This window comes from Pan paniscus, chromosome 8 (assembly GCF_029289425.2).
Source record: "Pan paniscus chromosome 8, NHGRI_mPanPan1-v2.0_pri, whole genome shotgun sequence".
Taxonomy (NCBI): domain Eukaryota; kingdom Metazoa; phylum Chordata; class Mammalia; order Primates; family Hominidae; genus Pan; species Pan paniscus.
In genome coordinates this window covers 64,901,937-64,918,535 of record NC_073257.2, presented here as the reverse complement: position 1 = coordinate 64,918,535, position 16,599 = coordinate 64,901,937, and the positions used below count along the sequence as shown (strand labels likewise).

At 35.0% G+C, this 16,599-nt stretch overlaps 1 long non-coding RNA gene across 1 annotated transcript; it reads left to right on the top strand.

Moving 5' to 3' along the window:
- Positions 1-6,335: 6,335 nt before the first annotated feature.
- LOC134731065 (uncharacterized) lies at positions 6,336-12,787 on the top strand. Its single transcript, XR_010113135.1, has 2 exons — positions 6,336-7,847; positions 11,951-12,787. It is a non-coding gene; the product is annotated as an uncharacterized LOC134731065 (long non-coding RNA).
- The last annotated feature ends 3,812 nt before the right edge of the window (positions 12,788-16,599 follow it).

The window sequence follows — 16,599 nt, the reverse complement described above, 5'->3', positions numbered from 1 at the left end:
AATCTGTTTCAAATTAAGGGAGTAGAAATACAGTAAGATGATTGCACTGTGATTAAATAACTGAAAACAATTTATCAGCTCAATAAGTTGTCACACCATCTGTCACATAAATGAGACAGTAAAACAGATTTGGCCTATAGCACAGTCTGATGAAATACAAACCAGATCTGATTATTCAGTTTTTAAATTCATTGTTTTTATTACCTTCGTGGAATGAATTTCTTAGTTTTAGTAGTCATTCATCAAGAATTTAGTCCTCTCCTTGAGGTCCCTGCGTTTTTGCTCTTTCATTTTCTGAAATCGTATTTTAGGAGAGCACAGCTTTGAGGCTGTACCCAAGAATCTGTCATCTTTTCATTCATTTTAAGAATCAATGCAACTTGAAATTCCCTCTACTAATAATAGCTTCCATTTGTCAAGGACTTATTATGTGCCAAGCTACAGTTTTTATAGGTAGCCACATTTAATACTCACAGCAACCATAGGGGAAAGGTTTTATAATCCTCATTTTATGGATGGAAAAACTGTGGCTAAAAAAGTTAGATATTAGTAATGTACTCAGGGTCACACAAAACCTAAGTGAAAGATCTAGAATTTGAATGGGTCTGTCTGACTCCAAAGCTTGTGGTTTTCATCACTTACTCTTCATTTGGATCTGATTCAATTTTTAAAAAATTTCCTAAGTACCATTTGCCAGATACTATGGGGAATTCAGGGTAAGTATATAGCAGATTCAAGTGGAAGGAGCAATATATAAGGGATAGTACAGGCAAACAGGTATAATTACTGAAACTGAAGTTTTGTTCAATTCCCACTTTATTACCCCAAGCCAATAAATACAGCCATCTAAGCCCCATGGAGAAAACCTAGAAGTGTGCTACTGAGTTGAGAAAAGGAGCTATAGATATAAATAACACGTGCCTTAATGCAATAATTGGAAAACAGGTTTTCAACTCACCGCAGATAACTTTTATTCTGATACTTTATAGCCTGAAGATAAGAGGAAAATGGGCAACTCTTCATAATCTTGAGATACATACACATACATTGCCACTGTGTGAATTATATTGATATATTGCCGCTTAGCTCCAAATCCACTGTTTTTGCCCTGGTGTAGGATCCTGTAAGTGTTCCTCTTTGTGAGTCAGCCATTGTCAGTAGACTATGTGGGAGAATAGAGGACACTGCAAGAGAAGAGAGTTTCTCCTCCTTGTTCAGTTGCTGTATATCTTGCTCCAACAACTCACTGCAGCTCTCCTACCACTGGCTTGAGGAGACCCAGTGGTGCACCCCCTTCCAAAGACTTTTGCCAGAGCAACTGTGAAAGTTTTCCAGTGAGTCTTGCCAGCACCCCAGTGGGCAGCTTCTCAGCAAGTCCCCAGTGAGTGGCTTCCAGCTTTATAGTTACTGCCTGCAGCACTCAGTAAACTTCACCATCCATTGGGCACAGCCACACTCCTCAAAGAAGTCTGGATCTCAGCCTTGGTGAGGGAAGCTCTTCCAAGTTTGCTCCTTCCTTAGGTATTCTCTCAGCCCTAGAATTAGACATTGTTCTTTACATCTGTTATCCCTGCACTTCCATTACACTTAAAGCCAAAATGCAAAGTCTTCCATAAATCTTTTCAGATTCCTAATGTAATTGCGTCTGTTTTCTGAATTTCTATTAATAATTTATTTAAACTTCTCATATACTTCTTGGCACTTTCTCCCTTATGTTTTAACTATAATGAATGTGAATTGTTTTGTACCACTCAGGGGGTGAATAAAATCACACTGTTTATTTATCATATTCTATCAGAATGAGGTTCTAGAAATATAAAACAGTTTAAGGTTAGCAGGAAGTCCAGGACTATATTCTTAAGGCCACCTGTTTACCATCTTAGATAATACAAAAATCAGCCCAGGAAACAGGTCCCCCAGCTTCCCTTGTCCAGAGCGAAAGGGCCAGTGCTTACCCTTTATGCAGAGTAAGAAAGCAGAGGTTTAGACTGCCAGCAAAATAGGGCATCAACAAGATGAGGAAAGTTTACTTTATTATTATTTTTTATAGTTTTTTCATCTACAAATATAGAAAGTGTTTTTATTTTAGCATGCACACAAGTTTAGCATTTTATAGTTTAGTATTATTTTGACTTTGATTCACACGTGGATAAGTGAGTGAGAGTTTCTTAAACTTTTCAGTGCTCTGGGCCTCTGAACGTCTTGCCTTGGAAGAATCTTGACATTGCTGGGTTTGCCACCACCAACCCTTGCTTGCACACAGAACAACAACTGAGTTGCTGGGTCTTCCTTCCTCTGCCTATTGCTGCTTTCATCCTATGTCCTTGCATAGGCCAGCCTGGTTTTTTGAAGGACAGTGGCTCTGAGTGTGATTTCATTCCTTCATAACCAGCTTGGTTATGGCTTGCCCTGGCTCAAGGCCTCAGTGCTAATGTCCAGTCCATCTGGGTACCACATCTGGAAAGCCACATTGGACCCTCTGGATCTCAGAGGGCTGAAACACCCACCCACATGGAACCTGTAGTCTTTATGTCCTCCATGTCCTGAGAGATCTATCCAGCATGAAGGGTTCATTTCACATGCTGGTGATTGATCTGAAAAGCTTAGGTGGTCAATTAGAAAAGACTGAAAGGGGGGCCTAACCACTCTCAATGAGTCACTCTCCCATTCCTTCTAACAGTCACTCTTCCTGAGGATGAATACAGAATTTCTTGCACGCACACACACACACACACACACACACACTAATGCATTCACATACATAATAAGTTCCTGAATGGTCATCTATGTATTTTGTTATAAGCTTGTCTTATCTTTTCAACTCAAGTCAAAATCCTAAATGTAAGCTCAGGGCCTGATTTCTGTCCTTTGTGCCACACATAAAGTAATATGTGGTAAGTGGACAAAATACTTGTTGAATTAGAGAGTGAATGATGGCATTATTTTTAATTCCAAAAACTTCAGTTGATTAGTATAATCACATAATTAACAGTTTCAATTTACCAGTAATAAATCGTTGAGAGTAACAGAATCAGGAGTCAAAAACTGCTTATTTAGAGACTAGTTATAATCAATGAGTATTTCAGAAAAAAAAAAACAAAACATTTATTAGGCACCCACTTACTATGTGCCTGGAACTATGCTAGGTGCTAGGGTCACAAACATTAATCAGATAAGATGCCTGCTATTAAGAAGTTTATAGTTTATAAAGGACAACCAGCATATAGGTGAAAATTCATTTTTCAGTGTAACAAGGCCAATGAAGATGAGTATAAAATACTGGGGGTGCAGAGGACACACAGTTATATAGCACTCTGTGATTCCACCAACATAACACTCAATATACTCTAGTGGAATTACCAATTGAATAAATAATTGCCTTCTCTAAAAGATTATAAGCTCCAAGAGATCAGTGCCTCTATTATGTTCCCTGTAATCTCCCAAGTAACTAGCAGAGATCTTGGAGCATAATAGGTACTAAATAACCTCATAAGCAAATGAATGAATGAATGAATGATACTACTACTCTTACTGCTACTAGTAGCTGAAGGAGAAAGTCAAGGAAACACAGAATTTTACTTTAGGAGACAGGACTCCAGTGTCAGATGTACCTGATTTTGAATCCTAGCTCCCCTATTTACTAACTGGGTGGACTAATTTTTTGCCTTTCGAGACCTGGGTTTTTATATCTTTGAGAAGGAAATAATACTGTTACCTAACTCTAGCTTTATGCAAGGTTTAAGATAATAAATATAGATGCTCAGTGCACTGCCTAAAGCTTAGTAGGCACTTATTAAGTACTTACCATTTTATAAATATTACTATTTCCTATAGTTTCTCTTTTGTCATTTATAGTAGAAGCAGACGAAAAAAGTGGCAACATGTCTTCTCAATGTAAATTTAATAATAGTGCTTTACATTTGTTGACAAGAGAATAAAAGGGCTCCCCAAACCTTCTTTTGAAATGTTAATAATTATTAGTCCTGACATATTAATAATTTTCACAATTTGAAATTCAAAGTCTTTTATATCATTATTTGAAGTTTCTATACGAGAAGCTGATGATAAATCAAGTGTATTCTCTTAAAATAAGATTCAGTTAAATTGATTGAGGTATTTGTTTCAGAGACTATAATGGTTCTCATTTTATACTGAAAGCTTTAGAAAATATAAATAAACTTTGTCACAATAATGTTTCCTTCAGGGATTTATCCCAAGAATCTGTCACTAGATATTAGCAATGATTTCAATACAAGTTTGTTCATGTTAGTTATATTCAGAGTAAAATTGAAAATCCAAGTATCTGATAATGGTAATTGGTTAAGTAAATTATGACTCAATGGAATATTATGATACCATTAAATGTGATGGTATGCAGAATATTAGTAACATGAAGCAGTGCTTCCAATATAAGTAAGCAGATTTAAAACTGTAAATACATTAAACATACATAAATATAAATGTCTGTGTATATAAATATTCATGTATTTATAATTATATGCATATGACAAAGTACATAATCAAAATATTAGCAAGGATATTTTACTTAATAAGAATAAAACCCTTTTTATTTTATCTTCTGGTGGACTTTTCACGATTAATTTATATATGCTGGATTATAAATAGCACTTTTAAAATATAACATAGCACTACATACTTTCAATTTTATGACTTCAGAATTAAAGGCTTTATTTAGGGGCTTTTAAGCAACTTTTTTTTTTCAAAAGCACCATTTTGAAGGCCTTAACTGGGTAAACAAAACTCGGCACAAAATCTGATGACCAATACATTTGTACCTATTAGAATTACCACAGCTATATAATTTTGTAAAATAAAATTTTATTTTATTTAAGCGCTTTAGAATTAAAATTTGCCTTAAAAGCTGGTTTGGTAATTCTGCATTTTTATAGAGCAATAAAACTTATTTTACCCTCTATCCTGCTTCTTTATATATTTCTTTTTTAAGAAAGTAAAAGATATGCTATTTTATTATAAGTCCATTGGATGTCAAATAGACATCTGTGTTAAGCAGAATAATCTTCCCTGCAAAACGTTCACATTCTAATTCCCAGAACTAGTGAATAGGTTGCCTTATATGGCAAACAAAAATTAAGATTGCAGATAGAATTAAGGTTGCTGATTAGCTGACTTTAATATAGGGAGATTATCTCTTGATGGGCCCAGTATAATCACAAAGGTCCTTAAAAGTGGAAGAATAAGGTAGAAGAGTCTGAGTGATTCAATGTGAGAAGGACTCAATCCTTCCTGACTGGCTTTGAAGATGGAAGAGGGCTCCTGAGCTAGAGAAAGCAAGAAGCTTCTAAATACTGGGAAATGCCAGAAAACAGATTCTCCCTTACAGCCTCCAAAAGGAAGGCAGACTCTGAGACTACCTTGATTTTAGCCCAGTGAGACACATGCCAACATTTTAACCTATAAAACTACAAGAAAATTAGGTTGTGTTGCTTTAAGCTATTAAGTTCGTGGTAATCTGTTATAACAGCAGTAATAACTAATACATTGCCTCAAAATTAACAAGGGCAAAATCAAATTTTTAATCATTTTCCTTAAATTTGCTCCTTCTCTGGGCTTTCCCACTCAAGAAACAGCCTGGCATCCTTACAGCTGCTGAAATCATACATTTTTGAGTCATCCTTGACTTCTTCCTTTTATAGCTAATTCTGCAAAGATTCTGGTCAGCTCTACCTTCTAATTATATACAGAACTGAAGTACTTCTCATCATTTCCACTGCTATCAAGTTAGTGATAGCCACTATTTCCTCAAAGATTGCAATACCAATCCAATTCTGTCTTCTTGTTTTCAGCCTGGCTCCATCATAGATTCTTCCTCAATTAGGAGTCAGAAGAATGTCTTTGAGTATGTAATTCCATTTATGCCATTCTGCTCAAAGTCACCTTATGGCTTTTCATCTTAATGAAAGTAAATTAGTTTTTACTGTGGCCTACAAAATCCTACATAAGTTGGCCCCCAGAAACCTCTTAATTACATCCTTTACCACGTTTTCCTCTGTCATACTGTGCCAGCCATATAGTCCTCTTCACTGCTTCTAGAACGCTACACGCACATTGCTGCTGACGTATTTTCCGTTGCTGGTGGAATACTCTCCCCAGATACCTATCCACATGGCTGGCTCCATCACTTCATTCTGATATTCCCTGACACACTGTCTAAAACAGTCTGTTCTCTCTCCCATTACTCTGTGTCTCCTTGTCCTATTTTATTTTTCTCTTGGCACTTACCACTACTCGTTTATTTGTTTTCTGTGTCTTGTCTCATTTGAACATAATTGCTATGAGAACAGAGATGTGATCTATTTTGTGAGTGTTCACTACTATACTTCCCTTATCCAAATCAGTGTCTGAGTCATACGAAGTGTTCAGTAGATGTTTTTAAACAGAGGAATAGTGATGCTTAAATTTTCATCTTAAGCAGATGCTTTAAACTGTTCATCTGTTCAGAAGCCTTCAGTCAACTCTTTTGCAAAACTCAAAGCAAAATTTGCCACATTGGATGAATAACTTTAATCCATAATGGAAATCATAGAGATCCTAGAAAAAACTAAAAAATGTAAAAAGAAAAAAAAGTCAACCACGAAAAGAAGCTCAAGGTTCAAATTGTGTCAGAGCATGAACTCTCAGGCCATTTGGAGTCAATTTTTACCTAATTTTGCCATTTATAAGCTGTGTTATCTTGGCCAAGTTACTTATCTTCTCTGTGCCTCCATTTCTTACCTATAAAATAGAAATAATAATAATACCTACTACATAGTGTTGTTATAAGGATTAAATAAACTAGTATTCAATAATACTTTGAATAATGCCTGTCATACTAAGTATATATCATAGTTTTATAAATAAATGTCTTCCTTTTCCATTTATAGGTTTTCTTCAGAACATAAAAAACCTTTTTACTTGTTTTTTTAAAGTATAACATTGAAGTTAAACCTGGCAAACATAGATACTAAAGATCAAACCATAGAGTAATTGCATGTTTGAATACAGGTGTAAAGATCATATAAATAAGTATTAACAAATTTTAGCAGTATATTTCAGGTATGTTACAAAATAATGAAGTGTGATTCAAACCTGAAACGTAAGGATGATTCAGAAGTATAAAATCTATTAACATGGGAGGGGAAAATATGATCTTAATTAATGGTGGAGGCATTTGACAAAATTAAATTTCCATCATTAGTAATGGAGAAAAATATTCAATAGTTCCTAATTATTTTTCTTTCAAAATTTTCTGACACACATATTAATTTTTATTCTAAAAAGCAGGCTAGGAATAGAGACAGTGCTAGTTCAAAAATTGATTTAATGTAATAAAAATATTTTAACAAATTTAATAAACAATATTTAACTAGCACTATTACAAAATTCTAGAAATAAACTGTTTATCTTCATAGAAGGACCTAAATTTTCTAGATATCTTAAACTCAGAGACAAAATTCACTTTAAACATTAGTAAATATTATGATCAGTATGTAGAAATTAGGTTATAGTAAATTTTACTCAAATTATATTAAAACATCTAGGATTAAAATGCCAAGCCCCAGGTGAGTTCACATGACTGGTCTAAGGTAGAATTTCCAAACTTTTTGTTCCCAGGACCCCTTTACCCTCTTGGAATTACTGAGGATTCCAACTATTTTTTGTTTATCTGGGTCATAACTATTAATATTTACTATGTTAGCAGTTAAAATAACTATTTTTAAAATAGTAAGAATAAACATCATTTTCTTTTAGAAGGAAATCTTGCCATATCACCCAGGCTGGTCTTCAACGTCTTGGACTCAAGTATTCCTCCCACCTCGGCCTCCAGGGTAGGTGGTCTACAGATGTGTGTGCTACTGTGCCTGACTAATTTTCTTTATGCTTATTTTTTAAAGAAGGGCTTTCACTATGTTGCTCACATTGGTCTCTAACTCCTGGCTTCAAGCGATCCTCCTGGCTCAGCCTCTCAAGTAGCTAGGATTATAGGCATGAGCCACCATGCCTGACAATAAACCCATTTTACATTAAAAATAACTTATTTTATGAAGAATGGGTCCCAGGGATCCCCAGAGGTCCCCTGGCCACGCTCTGAAAATTACTGGTTCAAAATTACTCATCCTTCTATCCAATGAATGAGGGGCTAGTCTAAAACACAGTCAGTGTTAGGCAATCCCCCAGCCATAGGGCTTGGATCATGAATAGCGAAGTTACTCAATTCAGGCCAGTGAATCTTAAAGAAAACATGGGGCTTCTGAGAAATTAGTTTCTCTCTTAAGGTAAAACCTGTGGAAGAGGCCATCTCTCTTTTCCCTTGGGTGTTGTGACATGTGAAAGACAGCCACAGATTTTCGTTTGCCTAGGACAGTTCCAGTTTATGCCCACTGTCCTACAGTAAGTATTAATTACATTACCTTTCACTCTCCAGAATTTTCCAGGTAAGTGATAAATTAGACAGTTGCCTTAGAAATATAGATATAAAACAAAGGATTGCATTGGATATTTTTCCAGTATGAAAAAAGAAGAAAAAAAGCAATGCTAAGGAAACAGCCAAGGGAGAACACAGCCAGGGAGACACTTAGCCTGAAATCATTCTCTAGCTGGATTACTGCAGTAGATTTCGATTCCAATTTATTTCCTTACTTTTGAAATCAGTTTGAATTTGGATCTCTAGTATCTGCAGCTAAAGGCAACCTAACTGATATACTCCGTCACCTCAAGTGATACGTGATAAGAGCTTGATGTGTATTCTTCCACATTTCTCCTTGGTCATACAACAAGTACATTCTCTTACATACATATTTCACACAATAGGTTTTTGGGTTTTTGGTTGAAGTTTGTTTTTATGAGAGTGAAGTTATTACACATGTATTTAATAACATATATCTCACTGCTTTTTAATAGTTCCATAATATTTTATCATATAAATATATCATCACTTTTCTCCTGTTCTTGGGCATACAGGTTGTTTTCAGGGTTTGTCGTTATCAATAGTGTAGAAATGATTATTTTTGTAGCTCATATTCTTTGTCTGTTGCTTTTATTATGATAGGATAGATTCTTAAATCTGGGACTGCTTGATCAAAGGGTATGTGAGGATTATTGTTCTTTAAAGTAATTAGGAAACACTGTAGCTGGAAAAGCACTCATGTAAATAAAAACCTCGAGACATACTTAGAAGAAGCAATGATCTGAATTTGTGTACCTCTTCCTCCTCATGGTAAAGTTAGGGAAAGAGAGAGGTTTGGAATTTAATTGACCTATTTTGGTCATTACCTAACTACTCAATTTGCCCAAATGTTTCTGGAACAGAAAAGTGGGTGAGAATTAAATGAAGATACAGTCTTTCCATTGGGGAAATCTTTCCCCACCTTGGCATGATGAAGATACAGATTTTACACGTTACACACAATCAGTAGCTATATAAAATATGAAGTAATCAATCAGATACATATATTTTATTTAAATGACAATAGATATTTTTATCAGTAACTTGAAAAGTGATTTCACAAATTAAGATAGGATGTAGAAGATTAAACTCTTGAAAACCATTTTTCTTTATTACCTTATGGGGTAAGGTAATAAAGAAATGTCTTCTTACCTTATGTAAGAAGACATAAGCCTAATAGTGTCTCATTTAGGGAATGAAAAGAATAATTTATTTTAAGGCTCTATATTTATGATTATAACTAATCATAAATGAGTAAAAGGAGGTTATGAATCAATCATCAGATTATTTTTCTATTATTACCCATGTAAAAAATTACTGTGTCCTCGTTTTATACCAATGTTCAATTTATAAAGACAGTTTTAAGTTTTTGTCTAGCTTTCTCTTTTTTGCAACTTGAATATGGAATAAAGGATGGAGAAGGCAGACAGAAGAAGGTGAAGATGGAAGTTATGATTAAAATAAATAATTCATCAATTTCTTTTAATATTTGTCTTCTAACCAGAGGATATAAGCATTTCATCCAGTCAGAAAATTCATTTATTGCACATAGAATTCGAGGACTACTCTGAGTTTCATACCTATAAATTTTGGAGCTATCAAATTATAATTCAATTCATTAAAGCAGACCCAAGACTTTGGAAAAGAACATTATATTAAAATGTTCCCTTGGGCATTTCAATTAATGTGTTTATGTGAATATAAAATACATACACTTGGTATAATATGAAAAATGTAGTCTAAAGTTTCTCTCCTACCCGTCTCTTTTTCCCAAGACTTTTACTAGATACTTTTCCAGAGATGGACGACAGTATATGTGTATTACTGCTTTTATTACAAATGATAGTCTCCTATGCTACTGAAAGCATCATGCTTTTTCTTAGCATCATATAATTACAATTCAGTACGTATAGAGTATATCGTTCTTTTTGACCAGCTTCATGTACTCGACTAGTCATTTTTTATTAGACATCTATATTGTTCTTCTTTTGCTATTATAAATAAGCTGCAATGAATACCTTTGTACATGTCCTTTGTATATGTAGGAAGATGCTAGAAGTCAAATGGTTTATAAATTTTACATTTTGATAGTATTGCAAAATTGCCTTGTATAGAGGTTGAACCCATTTCACTAATTGTGTATGAGTTGTCTGCATCCCTAGACTCTCAGGCACAAAATGTTTTGAACTTTGAAATTTGCAAATCTGATAAATCAAAAATGGTATATTACTTTTGGCATTGACTGATTGTAGGTGAGGTTGAGATTCATCTCATGTTTAAGGCTTTTTTGTTGTTGTTGTTCCTGCTGTTTCTAACCTTTGCTCATTTTATTTTCTATTGATATTTTTTATATTTTCTATTGGTTATTTGTTACTAAATTCGTTGTAAATGTGTTGCTGGTCTTTATGCATTAAAGACACTAGCCCTCTGTGTGTAGTACTTATGGTAAATACATGTTGTTTGTTATTTATTTTTATTATTATTTTTCTTATAGATAATTTTAAATTGTAATATAGATAATTTCAATATTACAATAAATAAAAATTATCTACGTTTTGTGGTCAGGATTTGGTATAATTCTTAGATTGGTTAATTCTTAGATTTTTCTTTACACATTTATTAAGTCCTAGTTTTATTTTTCTTATTTAAATCTCTGATCCATCTGAAATATATTTTGGTATAATAAGTGATTACAAATTTAACCATTTGCCTCAACCCACTTATTGACTAACCATCTTTATTTCACAGAGAGACAATGTCACCTTTTTTGTGTAGTAAATTATATATATATATAAATACATATACTTAAAAAACATAAATTATGTTTTAATTATCAGCAAAGGTAGCTTCCCCTATATTTCTTCATTTTTCAGAATTTGTCTGGCCATATTTGAGTTCAGGATTATTCTTCCAAGAAGCAAACTTATCAATGTACTATGCAAAAAGATACTGATGGGACCAGTAGTGGGATTTAGGAAATATCTAACACAATTCTATTTAACTTTACTTTTTAACATCAAACAAGAAACATTGATTTTCGTTAAAAGGAGAAGACATGTCACTAGGGGTGCAGATATGGCATCAACTTCAATGTTTTCCCCAGAAAACACTTCCAACAACGTCATTCCCTTGGGTTTTTCCTCAGAACATTCCTGTATTGAGGTATTCAGTTGTTGTTATTTGGGAAATGGAGCATATTATCTGAATTCCTACAACAAAAGAAAATTGTGGGTATGTGTTCTTTTTTTCTCTTTTGCCATGTTTTCTGATCTAGTTTCCACTAATTAAGCAGTAATTTAGTCTCTTACACTTTGAAGTTTCACTCATTACCTGGCTTCTGTAAGTCAACAAAAGGCAACATCTAAAGCTCTTAGTATTGGACCATCACTTTGGGGACTGCTAATTGAATGTAATTACTTTATTTTGTGCCAGGGCTCATACTTGCAACATTGCCTTGTAATAATTTAAATTGTCTGCATACTGCAGGGGGACTGTTTGACGCCAGAGTGGAGACGGTCAGGCAGCCACTCGGGCCTTGGAAGCAAAGTCAAAAGTAAGGAGACATTGTCATTTGGCTACCTACTCATTAGCTGCCCTCTACGGCTGTCTGTTGTTATGAGTGAACAGGATGTGTCGTGACTGAATCTTGCCCCTAAAAATAGCTGTGAAAACATGCATTTGGGATGTACAGTAATTGGTTGCTTAGTTGATTGCAGATATTTTTAAAGACTTTGGGAAAAGGCAAGATATTTTTAAACTATGACCTTGCCATGCAATACCACATTACTTTTCTCTCTCTCTCCTCCCTCTCTCAATCTCTGTTTGTGTGCATATATAATGTATATATGTATGTGTATATATACATGTATATACACACACACACACACACACACAGAGAGAGAAGAGTTGTAATGGCAAAAACTGAAAATGATAAGACTGAAATTTAGAGATGTCTTTTTAAATCCTGCTTGAGGTATTTGAAGCATGGTGTGTAGCTAAATAATAAAATCAAGTCCGCTTGTCATTTCCCTGGTCTGATATTTTGGCAACCACTTTGCTTCCAGGAGGATTCATCACTCAAACTTTTTTTTTTTTTTTTTTTTTTTTTTACAGCATGGTAGAAGAGAGTTTATTGTAGAAGGAGGAAATTACAAGCCTGAAACCCTTAACAGGCTCAGGAAAAGCTCTCTGACCCACACACTAGGTGCAATCCAACCTCAATTTTTGCCTCTACTTGGGTGATTAATCATATGGTGAATCTGGCCTCACTGGCTCTAATAATAGGGCTTGCCTTTGGCTCTTTGTGGACCAAGGAAATAAGAGCATCTTTCCCGAGTGTCAGAATACTCCCCTTTTGTTAATGGTGCCAGCAGGTCTACACCACTGGCAGTTAAAGCTAATATGAGCCTTTCATTCTCAAATTGCACACAAGAATTTTTTTTTAAGTACTACAGTTTTGAAAGAAAGAATAACATATATGGCAACAGGAAAAAAAATTACTAAAAAAGATTTTAAATTGGATAAAATTAAGTGCAAGTCTTTGATTTGCCTGAATCTGTTTTAATTATTTCTTCATGATGCTTGGAAGAATACAATGACCACCAAAGCAATAGATGCCTATTCTTTTCTGATATTCTTTCCTGATACGATATGTGCTTACTGTATGCTTTTAAAAAAAGTAATTCAAATATCATAATACTTTTCACAACACCATTCAGTTGTTTTCAGTATATTCACAAAACTGTATAGCCATTACCACTCTCTAATTCCAAGCCATTTTAATCTCCTCGATGTCACACTCCATACCCATTAGCAGTCACTCCCCATTCAATCCTCATCAACCTGTGGTAATATTTTCTCCACTTTCTGTCTCAGAATTTGCCTATTCTAAACATTTTGTATAAATGGACTCCAGTGATATGAGGCCTTTTGTGACTGATGTCTTTCACTTGGCATAAGGTTTTCAAGGTTTATTCATGTTGTAACTTGTATCAGTACTTCATTCTTTTTAAAGTTTCAGTAGTATTTCATTGTTTGGATACACTGCATTTTGTGTATCCACTCTTCACTGGTAGATGGTTGTTTTCACTTTTTAGCTATTATGAATAACGCTGCTATGAACATTTATGTATCAGTTTTTGTGTGGACATATATTTTCAGTTCTCTTTTGTATATGCCTAGGGGTAGAATTGCTGGGTCATATGGTGACTCTATATTTAACTTTTTGAGGAAAGTGGTTGCACCAATTTACATTCTCATCAGTAATTTATGAGGGCTTCAAATTCTCTGCATCTTCAACAACACTTTTTAATGTCTATCTTTTATATTGTAACCAACCCACTAGTTATGAATAATTATCTAAAGGTTTTTTTTATACTTTAAGTTCTGGGGTACATGTGCAGAACGTGCAGTTTTGTTACTTAGGTATATACATGCCATGGTGGTTTGTTGCACCCATCAACCCGTCATCTACATTAGGTACTTCTAACGCTATCCGTCCCCTAGCTCCCCAATCCCCAGCAGGTCCCAGTGTGTGATGTTCCCCTCCCTGTGTCCATGTGTTCTCAATGTTAAACTTCTACTTATGAGCGAGAACATGTGGTGTTTGGTTTTTATCTGCATTTCCCTAATGACTAATGATGTTGAGCATATTTTCGTGTATTCGTTGGTCATTTACACATCTTCTTTGGAAAAAATGCCTACTGAAGTCCTTTCCCTATTTAAAGTTAGGTTATTGTCTTTTCGTTATTAAGTTGTAACAGTTCTTTGTGTATTCTGAATAGCAGACTATTATCAGATAAATGACTTGCAACTATCCTCTCCCATTCTTTGGGTTGTCTTTTTCCTTTTTCGTTAGTGTTATTGTCCAGTTTATCTATTTTTTTTTTCTTTTGTATCTTGTGCTTTTGCTATGGCATTTAGGAAACCACTGCATAATCCTAGGTATCAAAATTTACCCGTATGTTTTCTTCTAAGAGTTTTGTAGTTTTAACTCTTAGATTTCAGTCTTTATTCCATTTTGAGTTAATTTTTTATGATGTGAGGTAAGAGTCCTACTTAATTCTTTTGCATAAGAATATCTAGTTGTCCTACAGCTATCTGTTGAAAAGACTATTCTTTCTTTTATATACGTATATTTTTTATTATACTTTAAGTTCTAGGGTACATATGCACAATGTGCAGGTTTGTTACATATGTATACATGTGCCATGTTGGTGTGCTGCACCCATTAACTCATCATTTACATTAGGTATATCTCCTAATGCTATCCCTCCCCCCTCCCCCCACCACACAACAGGCCCCAGAGTGTGATGTTCCCCTTCCTGTGTCCAAGTGTTCTCATTGTTCAATTCCCACCTATGAGTGAGAATATGCGGTGTTTGTTTTTTTTGTCCTTGCGATAGTTTGCTGAAAATGATGGTTTCAGGCTTCATCCATGTCCCTACAAAGGACATGAACTCATCATTTTTTATGGCTGCATAGTATTCCATGGTGTATATGTGCCGCATTTTCTTAATCCAGTCTATCATTGTTGGACATTTGGGTTGGTTCCAAGTCTTTGCTATTGTGAGTAGTGCCACAATAAACATACATGTGCATGTGTCTTTATAGCAGCATGATTTATATTCCTTTGGGTATATACCCAGTAATGGGACGGCTGGGTCAAATGGTATTTCTAGTTCTAGATCCCTGAGCAATCACCACACTGTCTTCCACAATGGTTGAACTAGTTTACAGTCCTACCAACAGTGTAAAAGTGTTCCTATTTTTACACATCCTCTCCAGCACCTGTTGTTACCTGACTTTTTAATGACCGCCATTCTAACTGGTGTGACATGATATCTCGTTGTCGTTTTGACTTGCATTTTTCTGATGACCAGTGATGATGAGCATTTTTTCTTGTGTCTGTTGGCTGCATAAATGTCTTCTTTTGAGAAGTGTCTGTTCATATCCTTCACCCACTTTTTGATGGGGTTGTTTTTTTCTTGTAAATTTGTTTGAGTTCTTTGTAGATTCTGGATATTAGCCCTTTGTCAGATGAGTAGATTGCAAAAATTTTCTCGCATTCTGTAGGTTGCCTGTTCAGTCTGATGGTAGTTTCTTTTGCTGTACAGAAGCTCTTCAGTTTAATTAGATCCCATTTGTCAATTTTGGCTTTTGTTGCCATTGCTTTTGGTGTTTTAGACATGAAGTCCTTGCCCATGCCTATGTCCTGAATGGTATTGCCTTTGACAAAATTCAACAGCCCTTCATGCTAAAAACTCTCAATAAATTAGGTATTGATGGGATGTATCTCAAATTAATAAGAGCTACTTATGACAGACCCACAGCCAATATCATAGTGAATGGGCAAAAACTGGAAGCATTCCCTTTGAAAACTGGCACAAGACAGGGATGCCCTCTCTCACCACTCCTATTCAACATAGTGTTGGAAGCTCTGGCCAGGGCAATCAGGCAGGAGAAAGAAATAAAGGGTATTCAATTAGGAAAAGAGGAAGTCAAATTGTCCCTGTTTGCAGATGACATGATTGTATATTTAGAAAACCCCATTGTCTCAGCCCAAAATCTCCTTAAGCTGATAAGCAACTTCAGCAAAGTCTCAGGATACAAAATCAATGTGCAAAAATCACAAGCATTCTTATACACCAATAACAGACAAACAGAGAGCCAAATCATGAGTGAACTCACATTCACAACTGCTTCAAAGAGAATAAAATACCTAGGAATCCAACTTACAAGGGACGTGAAGGACCTCTTCAAGGAGAACTACAAACCACTGCTCAATGAAATAAAAGAGGATACAGAGAAATGGAAGAACATTCCATGCTCTTGGATAGGAAGAATCAGTATCGTGAAAATGGCCATACTGCCCAAGGTAATTTATAGATTCAATGCCATCCCCATCAAGCTACCAATGACTTTCTTCACAGAATTGGAAAAAACTACTTTAAAGTTCATATGGAACCAAAAAAGAGCCCGCATTGCCAAGTTAATCCTAAGCCAAAAGAACAAAGCTGGAGGCATCACGCTACCTGACTTCAAACTATACTACGAGGCCGAGGTTACAGTAACCAAAACAGCATGGTACTGGTACCAAAATAGAGATATAGACCAATGGAACAGAACAGAGCCCT